Here is a 13,326-nt window from a genome sequence, read left to right as displayed (position 1 = left end):
ACTGTCCACAGAAGCTGGCAGAACCGCTGAGTTTCCTCAGCCATCTCTGTCTTTGACTGAAAGGGATTCGCTGCTCTCAGAAACTCCTTCAGCAAATGCGATTGGACTGAGGTGCTGTTCTCTAACCACAACAGCAATTTTGACTCCTTTTACGTTACATTTTCACCAAGTGAAGAACACAATAACCTGCAAGTATTCCATCTCCTCAACAATGCAGTGGTAAACCAGAAGATAAAAGGTGCAAGTGAGTCTTAGCATAACCTACATATCTGCCAATCGAAATAGATTCCATCATTTTTCAGTGCAATAAGACTCAAAAATAAGACAGGAAACTGACAAATTCAAGAATTTCAACTGAACATCAATGAATAAGCATGATCGCAAGAAACGGTCTTGCACTGGATGATGTAGAATCCATATGGGTGGACCTAATAACAAGGGAAAGAAGTTATGGTGGGAATAGTTTACAACTCCATCAATACTACCAGAGAGAGAATAGATCAGAGAGTAGTGAGGATATGTTTAAAAAAAAGGCAGTACATCAATCATGGGTGATTTTAACGTTCATGCAGATTGGTAAAATCAAGTTGGCAAAAGAAACAAGAGGAAGATTTCATATAGTGCATTCACATCAGTTTCCTCAAACTCTCTGTCGTGGATTCAAGCAGCCTATTTTGCACCTGGGGACGGTGACAGCATGGTAACAGTTAGCATTCAGTTTGAAAGTGAGAAACTTGGGCCAGACACAACCATGCTTAACTTGAGGACAGAGTTGGTGGGAATGGACTAGAAAAGGAGTTTAACTGAAAAGATGGTTGAGGAACAATGGTAGACAGTTAAGGAAATAAGTCATGACTTGATCCATGTTGAAGATATACCTCAGTGAGGAAGGAGGATTTCAATTATATTGTTAATTAGGACAGTAAAGGATTATATCAATTGAATGAAAAAGCATACAATGTGGCAAACCAGAGGGTCTGGAAACTTTTAAAAACCAAGGAATGATGGCAAGAAAGGGAGAAAATAGACACTTGAGTTGCAATAATATACAAACAGTCAATATTACCTTCTTCAATTGGAAATCATGCCTGACAAATTTACTTAAAAACCTCTTGAGGTGGTCCTAAGCAGAATCGATATAGACAAAGTAGGGATATATTTGTGTTGCTAAAAGGTGTTCTATGAGCGAACGCACAGAAGACTACTTTCTAACACAAAAGTCCCCACTATTGGAGGGGTTTTTTTGGCCTTGGATCGAGGATTGGCTCATTCATAGAAGATAGAGAGTTGGGATAAAGGAGCAATTTTCAAAATGGCAACTGTAACTAGTGGTGTGTCACAAGGATCAGTGCTAGGGACACAATACAAATGTATGACTTGTCTGAGTTTTTTGCCTGGTTTGTGGATAACCCAAAGGAAGCTGGGAGGGAAAGTGGTGACAATGATGCAAAGAATCTGCAGAGGGATAGAAGACAGGTTAAGAGAGTGGCCAAAAACCAGACAGCTGGAATATAATGTGGAAAAATGAGAGGATACACATTTTGCAGGAAGCCTGAAGGAGCCGAATATTGTTTATATGGAGAAAGAATGCAGTAAGCAATAGTACAGAGGGATTTGGGATCTTTGATATGAATCAGAAAAAGCTAGCATCCAAGACGGAATACCATGGGCAGTTGTGGTCACCACACAATTGGAAGGACATAATTGCCTGGGCTAGGATGCAGAGATTCACCAGGATGTTGTCAGGAATGGAAAGTCTCACTTATGAGGAGAGACTGGATAGAATGAATTTGTTTCCTTGAGGCAGAGGGGTGATCCAACTGAGGTGTACAAACTTATGAGAGACACAGACAGAGTTGAACATGAGAATCTTTTCCCCATGGGAAATGTGAAAGGGCATCAGTTTAAGATGACGAATAACCAGTTTGGAGGAAAAATATTCTCACCCAGAGGGTGGGAGAAATATGGAACGTGCTACCTCAGAGGGTGGGAGAAATATGGAACATGCTACCTCAGAGGGTGGGAGAAATATGGAACGTGCTACCTCAGAGGGTGGGAGAAATATGCAACATGCTACCTCAGAGGGTGGGAGAAATATGGAACATGCTACCTCAGAGGGTGGGAGAAATATGGAACATGCTACCTCAGAGGGTGGGAGAAATATGGAACGTGCAACCTCAGAGGGTGGGAGAAATATGGAACATGCTACCTCAGAGGGTGGGAGAAATATGGAACATGCTACCTCAGAGGGTGGTGGAGGCAGGTACTCTCACAACATTGAAGATTCATCTGGCCGAGAAGTTAAAATGGCACGGTATCGGAGGTAAATGGGAGTAGTGTATTTGATGCTTGTTGCTCAGCACAAATATGGTGAGCCAAAAGGTTATTTCAATGCTGTACAACTCTCTGACTGTAGGTTCAATGGCTCAGAGAGAAGGCAAATGGAATGATTTCAAAGGGAATGGGGTACAAAAACAGGAAAGTCTTGCCAAAATTATACAAGGTCCACGGCTGGATTAGTCAGCCCACGGCTGGATTAGTGTCAACAGTTATGAGCCCCATTAATCAAGGAAAGACAGACTGGCATGAGAGACAGTCCAGTAAAGGGGCACTTGGCTAATCCCACAGATGGAGGGACTATCATATGAGGAGAGGTTGAGCAGGTTAGGCCAGTATTCATTGGAGCTTGGAAGCACGAGAGGAAACTTTACTGAAACATACAAGGTTCTTTGGAAACTCAACAGGCTCAGTGTGGAGAGATTGGTCCGAGACTTCCCCACAAGGGGAAACAGAGGCATTTGGCGATGGGGTTACACAGTTAAGGCAGAGATGAAGAGGAATTTCTTCTCTCACAGGGTAGTGAATCCATGACATCGTTTACCACACAGGGCACTCAAGGATGGCTCATTAAGTACATTCAAGAGCCACTTTTAATCAGGAAGGGAATGCTTCTGGGGAAAAGGCAGCAAAGTGGGACTCTGGAATGTCAGACCTCATTGAATAAGGGAGCACCATCGATGGGTTGAATGGCCTACTTCTACCTCGTATCAAACATGCGGTAAGCTCAGTCATTGTGGATTTTTCAGTGGCTTTCATTCATGTTTTCTATCCATGTAACCACAATGTGTTTTTAATAGCCACCAGGACTTTGTTGTTTCAGAGGGGCTGGTCCTCAAGATGAACAAGGAAGTGAGATGGCTCCATCAAACGAGAAAACAGTAAATCAAACGAGTGTATACACATATTGACTGAGCCATCTATCAACAATCTCTGACTCACACCAGGGACAACTCCAGCACTTGCTGCATGTGGGATCATCCTGTGCACAAAATGGCTGCTGTCAAGGCACTGAGCCAAATTGAGAATTAATCAGTTTTGGACCATCACTGCACTTTAAAAGCTATTATCGGAAGGGTTACAAAAACATTTGTTCATTCCCCCCCCACCCCCCTTTTCAGAAGGTTCCATTTCCAGGATTCACCATCAGGACACTCAGAGAGTACTCTAAATAAGCTCCCATCTACAAACTGAGCTTTAAATAATGTGTTACTCAGTAACATGAGCAAAAAACAAAAAGAAAAGGTTTTCCACTTCCAAACACCAACCCATGGCATCAAAAATGCCCAGGCCAAATAAAGCAACGAAACAGAAAAGCTGATTTCCAACAATGACTCAGAATCAAAGACACCCTGCAGAGTGCAAACAGGTCAGTCAGCCTGTGAGTCCACACTGACCCTCTGAAGAGCAACACACACAGACCTACCCCCCCCCCATCCTATCCCTGTAACCCCGCATTCCCCACGGCTAACCCACCATGCACATCCCTGGACAGGATGGGCAGTCCACCTAACCTGCACATCTTTGGACTGTGGGAGGAAACCGGAGCACTGGAGACAGTCACCTGAGGGTGCAATCGAAACCGGGTCCCTGACGCTGAGAGGCAGCAGTGCCAACCACTGAGTTATTGTGCTGGGTAGATCACAAATGCCACCGCTGTGATATGCTCCAGCAGGAAGTTAGCCCATCCTGTGGCTAACCCAACTGAAATCATTTATATCAGTGAAAAAGGGGACCAAGCTTCCTTATGTCGGTGCAATGTTCCCCAGAACTTGGTTGACACAACTAAAACTTCACCCCCTTTTTGGACTCTCGTAACCAACAGCCAGTGCCCTGCACCGTGTTCAATTACATTTCCTCAGCAGCTCATAACTTAAATGACACTCAGTACAATCACCCTCAGCTCAGGCAAGTTCACAAGTTACCACATCAACACATATGAGAAGACCCAATCCAGCAGCTGGCAGTAAATTATTCAGATGGGGGTGGCAGGAGCAAATCCCCAGGCCTTTCTATTGCTTCCAACACACATGATTTCCAACCAATGGGTTTCCGAAAAATTATTAGTAAAACATAGCAACTCTAACTTAGGTTTTACTTGCATTCCATTGACCAGTCTCTCATCATGAACTGCTCACTGATCTCTCACCCGAAGTAAAATGCAGAGCAAATTAAAAACATTCCGAAAAAAATTGACTCACTCCTGGGATGAAACGTGTATCTTCTCAAGGAAGCTTGCACAGTTTGGGTCTTTCCCTCAGAGAAACGAGAGGTGAGGTTGCAGAAGTGGGCGAGGTCCTCGGGGGAACTGACAGGGTGGGTAATGCCAGGATGCTGCCCACTGTGGGCATGAGGAGGAAATTGGACGCAGCTTAAAAATTAAGGGAGCTCCTATTCCAGTCAGAATCCGTTTCTCTCAGGAGACTGTGGGCGTTTGGAATTTTCCTGCCCGGTGAGAGGTCAAGGCTGGGTCATTGCTTACAGTCAGCTCAGAGTTAAATCGATATACCTTGGACAAGGGAGGCAATAAATGTGTATCAGTGGAATTGGAGGGCACGTGCAGATCAGCTATCATTGAATGGCAGACCTCAGTGGCCCACTCCAATGTTGCTAAATCCTTCAAAATGCTTCAAACATTAAAACCATCGCTTCAGAACGTGCTGTGTGTTTGGCCAGTCTGAGAGTTTCAAACAGTATCCCTGCACATTATCTCTGTTTAGGGAATCTAATCTAATCTTGCCACAAACAACTTGACAACCTGGACCGTGCTGCAGTCTGTCCATTTTCCCGTTTATTTACCAAATCCAGTCTTCAATAGTCTGTGCAATCTCCAGTAAACTCAGCCTAGTTCAGAAATTCAACACCCCATCAGCAAAGACATTGAAGAGGTGGTGGGGGAAGAGATTGCATTCAGATGCTGCATTGGGTCAGCTGTGTGTTCCCTGTGGTGCTGAAGTAGCGGCCAAATATTTAACAACAAAGGGTTTTAAATGGGTATTTGTTGAACCCACACAATTTGTATCGGAGTGGCAAATGTAAAACAGAAACTCTGGAACCATGCACCTATATTTAACGTGCATTTATGTAGCACCTTTAACCTAACACTTCCCAAGACAGCGTCAAAAACAAAACTGATATCAAGTCAGAGGCAGACATTATGAAGGCAGGTGAAAAAAAGGCTGCTCAGAGATATGTCTTTCTGAAGAAAGACAGTTTGAGATGTGGAGAGTCTTTGAGAGGGTATTTTTAAGATTAAATCCAGCGAGATGCTGAGTAGGTGTGTGTATGACAAGCTGATAACCTTTACAGAGGAGTGAGTTACAGAGTGACAGAAATTACTTTTAACAAAGTGGTCTGGTCACACACCAGCCAACCAGTCTGAGGCTAAACTGAGACAACTTGACAATGGAGCCAGAGCATGTTAGCTCCCTCCTGGCTGACAGGAAGCTTCTCCTTCATGTTTTTAAAATGGTATGAATCACCCTTTGCTGAGCTCACTGGATGGCCAAACTGAAGGGCTCACTGAAGACAGTTTGGTCTGCTTATTCGCTGGACTGCATACCGTCCTTTTGGTATCTCAGAGAGAAAGAGGAATTCCCCGAAGACTGGCAGTGAGTGAACATCCTGGCCTAAAAAAAGCATGAACTTTGCACCTGCTTCTGGATCACACTCAGTTTTAAACAAGGCAAAGTTATCTTCCTACACTGGGATCAAAAGTACTTTACTGCTTCCAGTGCAAAATAACAATATTCACCTCAGTGATGGGCTCAACAACACGAGACCTTGGACGCCAGATATGACGGCCCTGGGTTTTAATTGGTGACGGGAGCAGCACTATCCACATTATTCCACTGACGGTCAGTATCGGGTCACATGAACGGTGGGCAGGAGGAAATTAAACCACTCTCTCGGAAGCTGTGACCATCCTGATTTCACAGTAGCAGGTGCCTCCCACACAAGTGCATGCTGAAATCAAATCGCGCCTGCTCTATGTATGGACAGAACCACCCTCTGGCTAAAACATTTACCCACCTTATTTAAATCTCTCTCCTCTCACTGTAAAAATGTGCCCCCATCCTAGGGCAAAGACAACTGCCATTAACTCTAACCATACCTGTTATTGTTTTGATTAATTTGTGTCAGGTGGCCTCTCAACTTTTTATGCTCCAGTGAAAAAAAAAGTGCCAGCTTATCCAGTCTTTCTTTATAACTCAAACCTGTGGGTGTGGAGACCAGCCCAGCAAAGAATGGCAGTTTCCTTCCCTAAAGGAAACATCCAACCAGATGGGGTTTTTCCACAATCAATTTTTTAGTTTTATTAAATTCAAATTCCACCATCTGCCATGGCAGGATTTGAACACTTCCGGGGTGTCTGGGTGAACAGGCATTCACCTCCCCACTGATTTGTAATCTAGGCATAATTACAGAGAACAGCAATATCTGATGCTACTTGGGAGGCCGCATGAGTTTTGTAAATCTACATTTCCAGTCAGTTTTGAAGGCAGGGAGTCCCACTGGGTCAGAGCAAGAGTCCAACCGGATTAAAAGATGTACTCTTTCTCGCTCCACACTTGCTGTATTTCTCCACCACCTCGTTTTTATTTCAGATCTCCAGCACTGGTTTCCTCATTGCATCTGCTGCCAATCAATTTGCTCATGTGAATGTTGATCGATTAAACCAAGCCCCTGGGTACTGATACCACAGGAAGTCACCTGCTTTCTGCTCTGGCTATTGAATTGTTCCACTGAAAAGGAGGAATCTCTGAAAAAACAAAAGTTTTCTTTGCAAACATCACGTGGAGGAGCCCGTGTTGGACTGGAATGGACCAAATTTAAAGTAAAAAAATCAACACCTGGTTATATCCTACTGGTTTATTTTGGAAGCACTACCTTTCAGAGCGCTGCTCCTTCGCAGCTACCTTTTATCTTTGCAAACAGTTATACCACACACTGTCACAGATAGGGCAGGCAACATCGAGTCAGATTGGCAACAGCAAAGAGGGCTGGATCACCACAAAACATGTGAACAGGGATTCTCACTGGGAACACACAAGGCATTCTCTGCAAGAACGATTCACTCAGGTCACATATCTGAGCTGCAGTTAACACACAAGTCAGGAAATAGTTTGGTCATTTGGTGCTACTTTCTTTGTACTATCCTCAGAAGCCAATAACCCTCAAATATGTGATTCTGAACTGACGCAATTACATGCAGATAGCGTCATTCCAACCCTATTTTCAAAGAAATTTGCTTGCGCTTCAAAGTCCATTGAAGAAACCTGGCAGTATGCCTCCCTTGCAATACAGGAAATACAGCTGCCAATTTGGGCACAGTCAGATCCCACAAACCTGCGTCATGGTGTTGATCAAGGCATCGGCCCACCACACTGCTAACTGTGGTCTAGCAGCTTCAAGAGCAGCACGCCGCCCACCATACATTGGCAATGATGGCCAAGAATGATGCGCCCAAGTCTCTGACGTGGAACTTGGAAGCTGTGAGCTGCAGCCTCACAGGTGAGACAGTCCCAGCCTCGACTGGTCATGTCCCAGCACCAGCTCACCACAGAAAACACTCACTGGAAACGTAGTGGGAAAACTACCACAAGCTGAACCTTCATGGAAGCTCTCTGCAAACTTTCACAGACACAAATCACAACCTGCTCACCTGCTATTAGCAACATGGTGAGCCATTTCTTCCTATGCTCAAGACCAGGAGAAAACAGAGGAAAAAGTCACAGAGAAAACCCACCTCGCATTAGAACACCGATTGCATTGCTTGCTGGAAAAATACATGAATAAAAATGATTTAGAGGACCATGGGCCAAGCATAGACAAGTGAGACTAGTTTATGATCACTGCTAGAACTGAAAGATGTGTTTCTATGCTGTGAGACTATCAGCTCCACAGAGTTTAAAACTTATGGTGGTCCACTGACATCTAGTGGCATGTTGATTGAAGATTCGCTACTTCTAAATTCTGTCGTTTCCTTTCACATCCAATACTACACCCCTCTTTGAAAAAGGGCAGGTAACAGGCCACTCCAGTTTCTAACTGAGCTGACAAGTTCATAAACCATGAAATCAACATTATGATAGCTGTGTTTACAATCTCTGTGCTGTTTTATCATTTTAAATTCTGTCTGTTGTGTGACACCAAGACTGAAATGTTTAGATTTCAAAAGAACCTTAAAAAGGCCATTGGACAGAGATATCCCCGTTCCAACAGATGCTGGAAATCGGAAACAAAAACAGACATTGCTGGATAAGCTCAGCAGGGCTGGCAACATTTGTGGAGAGAAAGCAAAATTTCAATTCCGGTGACTTCTCATCAGACCTCCCCACTGCAATATACCCAATAGAGATTGGAGAAAACAGTGACTAAATGTATCACCACCATCCCTCACCCAGTCACACTTCACTGCTGTATTCAGCCAGTTTCACAAGTCAATCATCTCGAGGTTTTGAATGAAAGGCAGCCTATGGACGCAAATGAGATGGGAAGTGGAATACAGACGAGACACAACTTCCAAGCAAAGTTATTGAAGTGAGGGTGTATGAAAATCCACGTGACCCTCCAGTGCATTGTCTCCAGCACTTGGTATGGTGGTCATTCAAAAGGAGATACAGGGCGGGGGATGGGTCTGCATTATGTTGGCACATCAGTCTGTACCTCCCTCAGGGTTACCAACAGCAAACTGCTTAGTTTCAGTGCCCAGGTACACTCACTGAAATGCAACTTGGAGTAGGACAAGGAAATTGCGGCCCCAGGAGCCTGCTCCACCATTTGAGATGACAAAAATCTTAAATTTGATCATTTCCCAAATTTCTTTTGTAGCCCAGTGTCCATCACCTTCTGAGGTAGTGAATTCCACGAACTCATGGCCCTTTGAAAGAAGTAATGTCACCCCAGCTGTTTTATCTTGAACACTTTCACTGAAAGCCTTTCCCACTTGTTCCAGATTGCCCCATGAGGAAACATCTTCTCATTCGTCTAAAATGTCATGAGCGTAGACCAAAACTGCTCAATCTTTCTCCAGAAGACAAGCCTTTCAACTCTGGAGGTCACCTGGAGAGCCATCTCTGATCTGCCCTCAACGCAGATCAGAAACAGATGCCCCAAGAGGATTTCTGAGACACACTACTCAGCATGCTCACAGACAATAATAAATAAAATTTATTGCACTGTCATTCCTAACACCAAGAAGAGGAATTACCAGAATATCATTACAGGAGAGTATATTTTTAACTCAGCTCTTGATGATTTGTTAAAATAAACCTGTTGACTAGTGGCAAACAAAATGTAACAAAACCTGGTGTCACTGACAGGCTGTTTCCAGAACAGCAGCACTGAAGGCTGAGCTCAACAACAAGTCACTCATGCTCACAGCAAACTCGACTTTGAATCTGGGTCACATACTGAGCTTTTGGGTCACTTGCCTTTGATAGCTAATGATTCAGTACCACACAGCATGGCCATTCAGCTCATTGCGTCTGCGCTGAGCATTCGAATTTTGCTTCAAAAGGCACCTGTAAAGTACCTTATGTAAAGTTGCTACATAAATGCAAATTGCTGCTTTGTTCTTGCAGCATGTTTGGTTGCTAACCGGGGTAAGATTGTTTAACAGAAAACACTTTATATGTTAACGTGTCATACTTCAAATATACTATATTCAAACAGCAACACAGAAACAAGGCCTGGCCAGAGTCAAACCACCACCTTCTCAAATGCAATTTTTCAGGTCACCTGACTGACTGACTGCTCGGTTACAGAAGATCCTCATTCTGGCCTGAAAAATAGCAGTCCACAAAAGGGATCATGATTGGAAGCTGTATCCAACAACACACGGGGTGATAGACAATTAGACAGCAAGTAGTACATCAAGGTCATACAACACAGAAACAGACCCTTCCATCCAATTTGTCTCTGCCAACTAAGTTTCCTCAAACTCAACTATTTCCATTTGCCTGAATTTGGTCCACATCCCCCAAATCGTTTCTATTCAGGTACTTATATCTACGACTTTCTCATGCCATGTATGAACCATACATTTCACCAGATTAGTTTGTACATCCCCATGGCCATGACTGCCAACATTCTCCTCTCCCACCAGCGCACTAGGAGCATGTGCCAGAGAAGCTACAGGTGGCCAACATAATGCACATCAAACACAAACAATGCACAAGGGTCCCTCCCAGCAGGTTTTTCTTGCCAGGAAATGTACAGCGTTCTTGGTAACCCACACAAGGTTACCCCTTCATCTCTTACCTGACTTGCTAATTATTTGAAGTGATAGAGATGTACAGCATGGAAACAGACCCTTCGGTCCAACTAGTCCATGCTGACCAGATATCCTAACCTAACGTGATCCCATTTGCCAGCATTTGGCCCATATCCCTCGAAACCCTACTTATTCATATACCTATCCAGCTGCCTTTTCAATTGCTGTCATTGTACCAGTCTCCACCACTTCCTCTGGCAGCTCATTCCACAAGCACACCACCCGCTGCATTAAAACATTGCCCCTCCAATTCTGACAACACCCTTGTCAAACTTTTCTGAACTCTTTCAAGTTTCACACCTTGAAAGGAAGGAGACCAATACTGCATGCAAGATTCCAAAAACAGCCTAACCAGTGTCCTGTACACCCACAACATGACCTTCCAATCCCCATACTCGATGCTCTGATCAATAAAGGAAAGCATACCAAACATCTTCTTCACTATCCTATCTTCCTGAGACTCCACTTTCAAAGGAGCTATGAACCTGCACTCCAGAGTCTCGATGTTCAGCCGCACTCCCCAGGACCTTACCATTAAGTGTCTAAGTCCTGCCCTGATTTGCCTTTCCAAAATGCAGCACCTCACATTTACCTCAACTCCATATGCCACTCCTCAGTTCATTGATTCAACTCATCAAGATGTCTAGTCACTTCTCTCAGACTTCCACAATCTGCAGCATTGTGCTTGTCACCTCATTACTCTCCCATCCCCAATCTCCTGCAGCTGACATGGATCTACAGCCAGCAGTTCTCTAACTTAATATTCAACATCAGGGACTGAGGCAATCCTGTAACTAGCTCATGACTTGACAAGTTTGACTCAAACCTATCAACACATGAGCAACAGACCAACTCAAATGTTGCAGTGGGTTGTCTGCAAATTCAACATTAATTGTTCATTGATCAATCAGATGCTCAGAAGAAGAAAGTTTAGTAGTTTATTAACTTGATTGCATTGATGGGGAAGGGAAGATGCATTTCCTGTAACCAGAATGTGTACTCAGAGCTCAGAAATATGAACACAAGATGATTGGATATTTAGGAGCATGTGTATGTTTAACAGGATTGGCAAACAGTCATGTGCACTAACCTGGAATATATGCTGTGTGAACACAGTTGGGCAGATACATGACTGAATAAAGGTGTAACCATTTGGTTGGAAACGATAATTAACAAAAATAGTCGATTAGTATTTCCAACCCGCTCTCACCTTCAGCTTGGGCATCTCAGACTGCTACCTTCCCTTCTTCAACATCTGTTTTAATTTCTGGGGATTGGCTGGCACCCAGTATCTACTACAAACCCATTGACTCCCACAGTTACCATGACCACCCTGCTTCCAGTAAAGACATTAATCCATTCTCCCAGCCCCTCTGTCTTCATTGCATCTGATTTGATGAGGCCAACTTGGACAAAAGGGCCTCAAACATCCACCTCCTTCTTCAACCATAGACTCCACAGCATCATAGTTGACAGCACCATCAGCAAGGTCCAATTCATCTCCCACATTTCAGTCTTCACAGACCATCCTACCAGCATCCACACCCAGAGCATCATTAGCTGCCATTTCTGGCATCTCCAGTGGGATGGCACCAGAAACAGATTCCCCTTCCTCGAGTCATCGACAGGGACGGTTCCCTCCGCAACACTTGTCCTTCACTGTCAACATTTCATTGATCAGTCAGATGCTCAGAAAAAGAAAGTTTGATAGTTTGTTAACTTGATTGCATTGATGGGGAGGGAAGACAATTCCTGTAATCATAAGTGTGTACTTAGAGCACAACAATATGATCTGGCAGTCATTTCCAAGATGTTTTTGATGTAGGGGAGACTGCCAGACATCTCAAACCCCTTGGCATCATGGTAGCCCACAAACCCACTAAAAACAGCAGCCAATGAACTTGAAATACTCTATACAGACAACAAGCAAAACTAATGTCATTGACAAAATACCTTGCAAGAACTGTAACAAGCACTACATTGGACAAACAGGCAGAAAACTAGCCACCAGGATACACGTACATCAACTAGCCACAGAAAGACAAGACCCTCTCTCACTGCTATCTTTACATAATGACGAGTAAGGACACCACTTGCAGTGGGACATCACATCCATCCTAGGACAAGCCAAACAGAGACACGCATCAGAATTCCAAGAGGGACTACATTCCAACCAGATTCTATCAACAAACACATTGACCTGGACTGCATTTACCACCCTGAGGAAAAAGAACAGGCAATTTCAGTTCCTGTGGTGGTGTCATCACCAACCCAAGGAAACCTAAACACATAAATAGAACACACGTCACTCACAACAGTGCTTCACCAGAGGCTCACTGATGTTACTGAGTATGGTGATGAAAAATCTGAACAAGAACCTTCCAGCTGAGTAAGTAAACTTCCATCCACAGTCACAATGTTAAGAGTATGAATGAAGCTGGCAGGTGCAACATGCTGATTTTCATTCATGCGCATTTGTACTTGGTACACAGAGGAACCTTGATTATTCAAATACTGGATTATCCGGCAAGATCACAATGTCCTGATGCTCGGCTAAACTAAGTTATCCGGCATTTGATTATCTGGAGTTCAATTAACCAAAAAATACTCCCAGCCTGTGTCCTTCGGATCATCGAGGTTCCTCTGTATTTCCATCAAACGTGTCGGGAGGTCTGTTACCACCTCCCATTCCAATACTTTACACACACAAA

The sequence above is a fragment of the Chiloscyllium punctatum genome, chromosome 35 (assembly GCF_047496795.1).
Source record: "Chiloscyllium punctatum isolate Juve2018m chromosome 35, sChiPun1.3, whole genome shotgun sequence".
Classification (NCBI taxonomy): Eukaryota; Metazoa; Chordata; class Chondrichthyes; order Orectolobiformes; family Hemiscylliidae; genus Chiloscyllium; species Chiloscyllium punctatum.
The sequence above is the reverse complement of the archived record's forward strand: the minus strand, read 5'-3'. Positions refer to the sequence as shown.